Below are 10,487 nucleotides of genomic sequence, written 5' to 3'. Positions count from 1 at the left end.
CTAAAATTTTCAAATCTGAAACCCACAAAACCCACAAAAATATTTTGCAAACACCGGTAAAGGGTTATTCCGGAAAACTTATCTAGGGTAAAAACTAGATTTCAAAAGATCAAATGTTTTCATAAAGATCCAATTTCCTTAATGGATCTAAATTTTTATAGTCATGTGGGACTGTAAACCATATCGTTATTACCATTGTTTATACCGCCGTATAGAAATCACTGATGTACAAAGTATGAAGAATAAAGAAGTGATTCTAGTATTTCAAGACAATATTGCTTGAGGACAAGCAACGCTCAAGTGTGGGAATATTTGATAATGCTAAAAACGAACATATATTTCATAGCATTATTCCCCAAGAAAGATAAGATTTTAGTTGGTATTGTTCGATTTACAAGCAATATTCGTTTAAATATTAAAAAGTGAAGACAAAAGGCAGATTCGACAAATTGAAGACAAAAAGGTCCAAAGAGCTAAAAAGTACAAGATACAACTAAAAAGGTTCAAAATATTGATGAGGAACGTCTCAAAATGACAAGAGTACAAGTTACAAGACGCAAAGTACACGATATAAAATAATACGCGAAGACGTCCGAAAATCCGGAACCGGGACCTGAGCCAAGAAGAAACGCCCGACGCAACGGACCAAAAATATCTAGTCTACTATGCACAAGAATATAATATAATATATATATAATTATATATTATATATATTATTATTATTATATTACGTCGGCAAGAAGAAAACAAAGCAATTTGGCTGGATCCAGGGTGGCCATGCGACTCGCATGGCCAGAGGCACAAATCCATGCGAGTCGCATGGAGTGAAAATGTTGGTCAGGTCCTATATAAAGCCAGTTTTCTGCCGAGTTTTAGACACATAATTTTAATCTCTCTCAATATATACGATATATATATATATATATAATTTATATTTTAATTTTAATTTTAATTTTAATTCTAATAATAAGGGTATGTTAGCGAATGTTGTAAGGGTGTAAGTCGAAATTCTGTCCGTGTAACGCTACGCTATTTTTAATCATTGTAAGTTATGTTCAACCTTTTTACATTAATGTCTCGTAGCTAAGTTATTATTATGCTTATTTAAAACGAAGTAATCATGATGTTGGGTTAATTACTAAAATTGGGTAATTGGGCTTTGTACCATAATTGGGGTTTGGACAAAAGAACGACACTTGTGGAAACTAGACTATGGGCTATTAATGGGCTTTATATTTGTTTAACTAAATGAAAGTTTGTTAATGTTAATATAAAGATTTACAATTGGGCGTCCCTATAAATTACCATATACACTCGATCGGACACGATGGGCGGGGTATTTATATGTACGAATAATCGTTCATTTAACCGGACACGGGAATGGATTAATAGCCACTAGAATAATTAAAACAGGGGTGAAATTACATTCAAGGGCAATTGGTGTAATTGTTAACAAAGTAGTAAAACCTTGGTTTACACGCAGTCGATAACCTGGTGTATTCATTAAACAAAGTATTAAAACCTTGTTACAATTCGAATCCCCAATTAGTTGGAATATTTAACTTCGGGTATAATAATAATTTGACAAGGACACTTGCAATTTATATTTATGACTGATGGACTGTTATGGACAAAAACCAGACGGACATATTAAATAATCCAGGACAAAGGACAATTAACCCATGGGCATAAAACTAAAATCAACACGTCAAACATCATGATTACGGAAGTTTAAATAAGCATAATTCTTTTATTTCATATTTAATTTCCTTTATTTTATATTTAATTGCACTTCTAATTATCGCACTTTTATTTATTGTTATTTTATTTTATCGCACTTTTAATTATCGTACTTTTTAATTATCGCAATTTTATTTTATCGCATTTTTATTATTCGCAATTTCATTATCGTTATTTACTTTACGCTTTAATTTTAGTCTTGTATTTATATTTTACATTAGGTTTTAACTGCGACTAAAGTTTTAAAATCGACAAACCGGTCATTAAACGGTAAAAACCCCCCTTTATAATAATAATATTACTTATATATATATTTGTATTTTTATAAAAGTAAACTAATATAGCGTTGAGCTTTGTTCAAAGATTTCCCTGTGGAACGAACCGGACTTACTAAAAACTACACTACTGTACGATTAGGTACACTGCCTATAAGTGTTGTAGCAAGGTTTAAGTATATCCATTCTATAAATAAATAAATATCTTGTGTAAAATTGTATCGTATTTAATAGTTTTTCCTAGTAAAATAATAACTATTTTATATACACCTCGCTTCACATCAGAACCCTTAGAGGAGTTATTACACCTAGGTAATGAAATAGGAGGTTGAGATGAATAGAGTAAGGAAGTGGACGATTGGGAAGTTCAAGAAGGTTACTCATTCGCTGAGTCATGATATATGCGATATTCATGGCGTCGTTGGAGAGAAACGACCATATAAGGGCCACTTCCGTTCCCGAGAGAAGATCGATAGAAGTCTCCATACAAAAGATGTTGTATCGAATGACAGTCAGGAGGAGTTGAAGATCATGACGAATCTCAGAGTCTTGAACAAGGATTCATTGGTTGAGATTGTAAGGTACGTTCGAGTTAGAGATGGTGGAGAGTACCTCTTGTGTTGGGTACGTGGGATGTAAAGATCTAAGATCGGTTCGAGGAGTGTAGAAATGATGACCATTTGAGGGAATCTTTATAACCGAAGCAAAGTACGAGAGAGGCCAAGAGTGAATCTTATTACAAAGTTGAAATTTGACTCGTTTTGGGTGGACAAGTTCAAAGTTGGCATAAAACTCCCGAATAAGAGATGGATAGATGACTTCATCTAGGTTCAAGAAAGAGAGACATCCTTTTTGAGTGAATGTTGTGTGGAGGTTTAGAAATTCATTGTAGTAAATGACTCTTTTTTTTTCAAGAAGGGTTCGAGTTTCCATTTGTTGTTGGTGATATGCCACATAATGTCTTCGAGTGTTGGTAATTTTCTAGCAATGTGAACATTTTATCAAAGAGATCATGTTTATAACATGTTTTTAGAAACCTATATGCTAAACATGTGTCGATTAATTCTTGTCTAAACGCATTTTGAAAACAAGTGTGTGGTGCCATTTTCGAAAAATAGACAATTTTCATAATTTCAATTTATGTTTGCCAATATTTGATAAGTATCATGAGATTGACATTTATCATAAGGACTTGGTCAAAGATTTGTGTGTGTATGAGTGATTTTTAAAAATAACTTTCATGAATTACGGAAGAAAAAGTTCTTACATAACACTCTATTAGTAATGATTTTTCAAAAGAGCTTTCAAACAATGAATAAGTTATGCATCAAAAAAGTGTTCTTATTAGTATGAAAGACACTAAATATATTCTCATGGAAGAGTATGTAAAGAGTATAAGAGCACATGAGAATTCTTTTAAAAGTAATCAAAGTTAAAGATTTTGGATGCTTACCTTGAAGGACCACTAGAGATGTTTGTAAGAAAGGAGACAATGAGATCTGAGATCTAGTGTTTGGGGTTTAAAGAAGGAGTGGAGTTGGTGAAAAGGTGATTTAGATAATGAAGAGAGTGAGAAAAATATAAAATGGCCGTCAGCTGTTGTGTGGTCGAGGCTACGGTCGACCGTGCTTCGACTCTGTGAAGACCCGTCCTAATCCATCTGGACGAAATCCATATCGATTATAAATGATTCACAACAGTTGATTACATTGCGAGGTACTTGACCTCTATATGATACATTTACAAACATTGCATTCGTTTTTGAAAAGACAATCTTTCATTACATCGAAAGTTGACGGCATGCATACCATTTCATAATACATCTAACTATAATAGACTTAATAATAATCTTGATGAACTCAACGACTCGAATGCAACGTCTTTTGAAATATACCATTAATGACTCCAAGTAATGTCTCTAATATGAGCTAATGGACAGCTGAAGATTTCTTTCATACCTGAGAATAAACATGCTTTAAAGTGTCAACCAAAAGGTTGGTGAGTTCATTAGTTTAACATAAATAATCATTTCCATCATTTTAATAGACCACAAGATTTTCATTTCTCATAAATATCGTCCCATGCATAGAGACAAAAATATCATTCATATGGATTGAACACCTGGTAACCGACATTCACAATATGCATATAAGAATATCCCCATCATTCCGGGATCCTCCTTCGGACATGATATAAATTTCGAAGTACTAAAGCATCCGGTACTTTGGATGGGGCTGGTTGGGCCCGATAGATCTATCTTTAGGATTCGCGTCAATTAGGGTGTCTGTTCTCTAATTCTTAGATTACCAGACTTAATAAAAAGGGGCATATTCGATTTCGATAATTCAACCATATAATGTAGTTTTGATTACTTGTGTCTATTTCGTAAAACATTTATAAAAGTTGCGCATGTATTCTCAGCCCAAAAGTATAAAGGGTAAAAAGGCAAATGAAACTCACCTAATGTATTTTGTAGTAAAAATACATATGGCTATATTGAACAATGCAGGGTTGAACTCGGATTCATGAACCTATATCATTTGTATTTATATTAATATACATAATTGTAATCGAAAAATAATATATGTAATTACCATTAGTGATTTAACTTTTATATTATTAACTTATACACACACACACACACACACACATATATATATATATATATATATATATATATATATATATATATATATATATATATATATATATATATATATATATATATATATATATTCTAAATTATTTCATTAAGTGTATTCTTTTTATATATAAAAAGCATTTGTATGGTTAAATTATGTATGTTAAATATATATATATATATATATATATATATATATATATATATATATATATATATATATATATATATATATATATATATATATATATATATATATATATATCATTTGTTTGTCAAAACTAGTAATTGTAATAATACTTAAATTAATATTTCTAATGGTAAAAATGATAATACTTGTTATTACTAATAAAAATAATAATGTTTGTGAAAAATAATAACATAATGTATTGTTTAAAAACGGTTATATTATTAATAATCCTAATTCTAATATTAACAATAAAAAGATTAATGATAAAAATAATACTTATAATAATATTAACAACAATAGTTCTTAGTAAAAATGTAAAGTTCACTAACTAAGATAATGAAAATAATAGTCTTGATAATAATACCTAATACTTAATATTAATAATAATTAATTGTAACTATAATCATAATATTATGTGATACTTAATACTTGTATAATAGTTATAATAATAATTACAATTATAATAATGATAATGATATAACATGTATTAATGTTAATAATAGTAATAACAGTTTACTTATTAAAGATACCTATAATTAGTAATACTAATAATAATAACTATCATAACTTCAATCTTAATAATAATAATAATAATTCTAATAATAATAATCAATAATCAAATTAATGATATTACTAATGATAATAATTATAACAATAATAATAATAACAATAATAATAATAAATAAGATTTTTGAAATTAAAAACTACCTTAAACTCGCTTTAAAAAAAATAGTTGCCACAAGCAGGGCTCGAACCCGAGACCTCTCGCTACCCCTTACAACTCCTTAACCATCTGGGCTGTAGCCCGTTTCCTGAAATATTACTGAACCCCGATATATTTAACCCGTGTATTACTGTGACCATACTCTTCTTCTTCTCACTCAGCTCACACGACCCAGAATCAAAATCTTAACATAAAATACAAAACTCGATTTTTAGGAGTTTATATATAATACCTAAACATTGATTTTGAGATTAATTAGATAAATAAATTAAAAAAAAAAATTTTAAAAAAAAACAAGAACAGGAACCATCTGTTCGTCACTATTTTAAAATAAAAAAAAAATTGATTTTTGCTTTTAATTACATATTAGATTATGGTTATAACATGGAACAAGTTTTAAATCATCTATAAAAACCTTATGAGTCGTTGATTTTAACTAACATAACTTCTAAAACTTCAATTTGATCAAAGAACATAAGTTTGACTTTTTCTTTTTAAAGGTTTGACTGGAAAATTTGAATTCGTTAAAAGGAATTGGAACCTGAGGATTTGAGAAAACATTCACGACGTGATTTGGGACACTTCTGCATTATTAGATTTTTAAGATGAATTCGATTTCGAAATATGAGTAAAAAGTTCATACGAACAGAGATATCAAAAAAAAAAAATTAACTGGTACCTTATTGTAACGACCCGCACTTTTTCGATCGTTCTATACTTATAAGATTAATATTTACATAAATTAAACCTTACCAACATGATAAGCAATCCAAATTGTCGAGATTTATATTTTCGAAAAGAGTTTACACAACGTTTGACCGTCTAGTTTGACCGATGATATCACGAACTATATAACATATGATAATTATATGTTTGTGTATATATATGTATATATACATATTTAACATGATCTAAGAATGTTTTAATATCTCATTTTGTATTAATAACAATAAGTTATAAGTATATTTTAAAACTACTAACTTAAGTTTTCAAAACGATAACTATACGTAATGTTTTTCGACGTAAATACTTATAACCTATATTACTTATACATGCATCGTATAGATATGTATTTTATCACTTTTAAAGGGCTTACATACATAAAACAATATAAGTATATTTACAAAAGATAGCTATATTTGAATCCTCGTTCCGTTTCCTCAAAGATTTCTATACGTATACCTAGAGTATATGTACCCGTATCATACGCAGCTTCTAGATGTATTTACTATTGGTATATACCAATAAAAATCTGCTCCTTAGCAGCCTTAAATGATTAAGAAACATGTGGAACCAACCATTTGTCAAGTAGCATGAATTATTTAGCAAGAAAACAAAGTTAGGTATCTTTTTTTCCTTTATAACCTAAAAACGTTTTTATGCATGCACACCATTTCTTCACCCCATTTTCTCATACTTACACTTCCATTTCTCTCTCAAAATACTCTTAACTTCATACTTGATCATCTCCAAGCATTTTCCCCATCATTTAGCTTCAAAAACCTTACTTAATCACCATAAGAAAACCATACAAAAACACTTCAAGAAATCCTTCCAAGAACACAAACTTACTTCCAATCTTTCATCCAATTCCATCACCCTTTTGGTTCTAGCTTTTTACTCCTCTTTTATAGCAACCTTGTCCAAGGAACTTGAGGTAGAATCTATGTTCATAACCTTATTCGATTCATATATATATAGCTATCTTATTTTGTGGTATAAAATTTTAACAACAAGAACATAGTTTGAATGTTTTCAAACTTGTTTGCAAACTAAATAGATCCTTCTAACTTAACTTTTAAAATACTTCAAGACCTGTAATATATCATAAATATATGCTAATTTAACAAGGTATAACTTGGTTTTTCAAAGAACACCTTAAAAACTGAATTTACGACGTCGGAGTGCAACCGGGGGCTGTTTTGGGTTGGATAATTAAAAACCATCTTAAACTTTGAATTGGAGGTTTATTTTCTGGAAAAATGATTTTTACTATGAATATGATAACACATAAAAATTTCATGATTTAACTCAAAGTATAAGTATTTTTAGAAAAATAATCATTTAAGGTTGTTTACATGATGGAAAATGATTAACTTCATAAGTTTCACTAAAGTTTGACCTATGACCTGTGATTTCGAATACAAACTAAGGTATTTACAGTTCATAGTCTTAAAGAGGGACTCGATCCAAGGAAGTGACAAGTTGAATCAACGAAAACGGAGTTGTAACGAAGAAACTATGACCAAAACGAGATCGGATATCTAAGACTTGTTTAACTTCGGGATTAATTGGGAAAAATTAAATAAAATCACATATTTCTAAGATAACATGATATTTTATATATATGTACTTATAATTCAATTTTATATGGTTCAGGATCACCCGCAAACAACACGAGAAGATTAATCATAAGATCCCATGTTTGTACGCAACACGTCATTTGACAACACCGGTACTTTATGTACGCAACACGTCATTTGACAACACCGGTACCGTGGGTCAAGATTAATCTCGACCAATACATATACGATGGGGTTTTATTTATTTCGTTAGGGGGTTTTATTTATTTCATTGCGGGTATATTAAACATCTAAAAATGAACCATTAAAATTGAATTACTAACAACGAACTGCTAACTACGGACTAAGGAATTATTCAAAGTATTAAAAGTATAACAAGTATATATATGTGACGTTTGTTTAAAAAGAAAAGGTATTGATATATTATATATGGATAGGTTCGTGATATCAACCGGAGACCAAGTCAAATTATGTATATCTTCAAGACAACAGTGAGTATATAGTCCCACTTTTAAACTCTAAATATTTCGGGATGAGAATACATGTATTTTATGTTTTACGATATGGACACAAGTAACTGAAAAATATATTCTACGTTGAGTTGTACCACTGGCATACTTCCCTGTAGCTTGGTAACTGTTATTTACAGCGGTATTGTAAACGCGAATCCTGTTGATAGATCTATCGGGCCTGACAACCCCAACCGGACTGGACGACCAGTATTCAACGGTTGCACAGTACTTCGTTTCGTGACTACACTTGGTACGGTGTAGTAAGATTTCATAATAAAGGGAATATGCGACGTGATTAAATGTTAAGTATGGTTACCAAGTGCTCAACCACTTAGAATATTTTTATTAAAATGTTTATATATGAAATCTTGTGGTCTATATTTATATCGCTGCCGGCATTAAACCTATATCTCACCAACTTTATGTTGACGTTTTAAACATGTCTATTCTCAGGTGATAATTAGAAGCTTCCGCTGCATCATGTTGAATCTAAGCAGGATCTTGCGTACGCATATTTGTGTCAAAAATAAGACTGCATATCCAAGAACTTGTGTTGTAAAATATGCTAGAAATCAGGTTGTTATTATCATTTGTAAAGTTTGTAAGTCGAAGATTATCGCTAAACGATAATCATCTTTATTTTGTCCAAAGCTTGTATCAAAAATAAGGATCATGGTTTGTAATGTATAATATATGCAGTTTTTCTTTAAAAAAATGTCGCATATAGAGGTCAATACCTCGCAATGAAATCATACGTTATCTAACACGTTCTTATGGTTAAGGACGGGTTATGACATGTGGTATCAGAGCGGTGGTCTTAGCGAACCAGGTTTGCATTAGTGTGTCTAACTGATAAGTCGTTAGGATACATTAGTAAGTCTGGACTTTGACCGGGTTTGATTTAAAAACCATTGCTTATCATTGTTGGTTAAAATTTATATGTAAATATTATGTAGTACTAATGGGTTAGTTGTTGTGTGATAGATGTCGGGCTCAAAACTTATCATCACGTTCAGCGACTCCGAACCAGAATCTTCAGATGGTGTTCCAGTCATTAACCTATCCGATGACGAAAATAATATCTTTGGGGAAGACTCACAAATTCCGGATGAACCGACTATAGAAAATCCGGAAAGTGAACCCGAGGAGGAAAGTGAACCCGAGGAGGAAAGTGAACTCGAGGAGGAAAGTGAACCCGAGGAAGAAATACAGGAAATTACAAAAGACGAGTTCGAACTAGGAAAGAAACGAAAGGCTAATGAATTAGAAAATTCAAATCCCGAGTTTAGTAAGGATGATGTGGCACCAACTCCACTAGACACTACCACCCCTATTCCCGCTATTCCTATTCGTTCTATCCCGGCATCCAGTTCTTTAGTCCCACAGCCAAAATATAGGCAGACAGCCAGGATAAGCGTTAAGCGATTCTTTGAACCTAAACGTCCTAGAAAATAGACCAAACGATGCGCTGCCGTATTAAACCATGGGATCATATAATGTTTTGTATAATATTATTAGTGTGGTTTGTTTAATGTTCGATGTAAGATAAGCATATGTAAAATAGTGAAGTGTGAAATGCAATAATTTTCCATGGTTAAGTATTATTTAGATGGTAGTAATTGATTCTGTACTAAGCTATTAAGTATGGACATTAACGGGTAGGTACTACCCTAGATATAATTATAAAACGCTAATAAGAAGAAAAGGCTTTTATAATAATACCTGGTTCATATTATTAATAAGCTATAATGTACTGTAAATATACACTACATCTATAATATTTCATGTGAATAATTATTTTCTTTTCATTCTTATAGAAGAATATGGCGCGATTGAACCGAATGACGGAACAAGAAATCCAGGAACTCATCAATCAGCGAGTGAACGACAGAATGTTATGGGTCGAGGCTGCAAGAGGTGCTGCAGTTAACCCAAATCCTCGTGTGGGGTGCACTTACAAAACTTTTCAAGCTTGCAAGCCCTCATCATTCAGTGGAACAGAAGGACCGATCGGTTTAACCCGGTGGATAGAAAAGATGGAGACTGTGTTTAAAATCAGTGGTTGTGTTGAAAAGGACATGACCAAGTATGCATCGTGCACT

This window comes from Rutidosis leptorrhynchoides, chromosome 6 (assembly GCF_046630445.1).
Source record: "Rutidosis leptorrhynchoides isolate AG116_Rl617_1_P2 chromosome 6, CSIRO_AGI_Rlap_v1, whole genome shotgun sequence".
Taxonomy (NCBI): Eukaryota; Viridiplantae; Streptophyta; class Magnoliopsida; order Asterales; family Asteraceae; genus Rutidosis; species Rutidosis leptorrhynchoides.
This window is presented reverse-complemented; position numbering follows the sequence as displayed.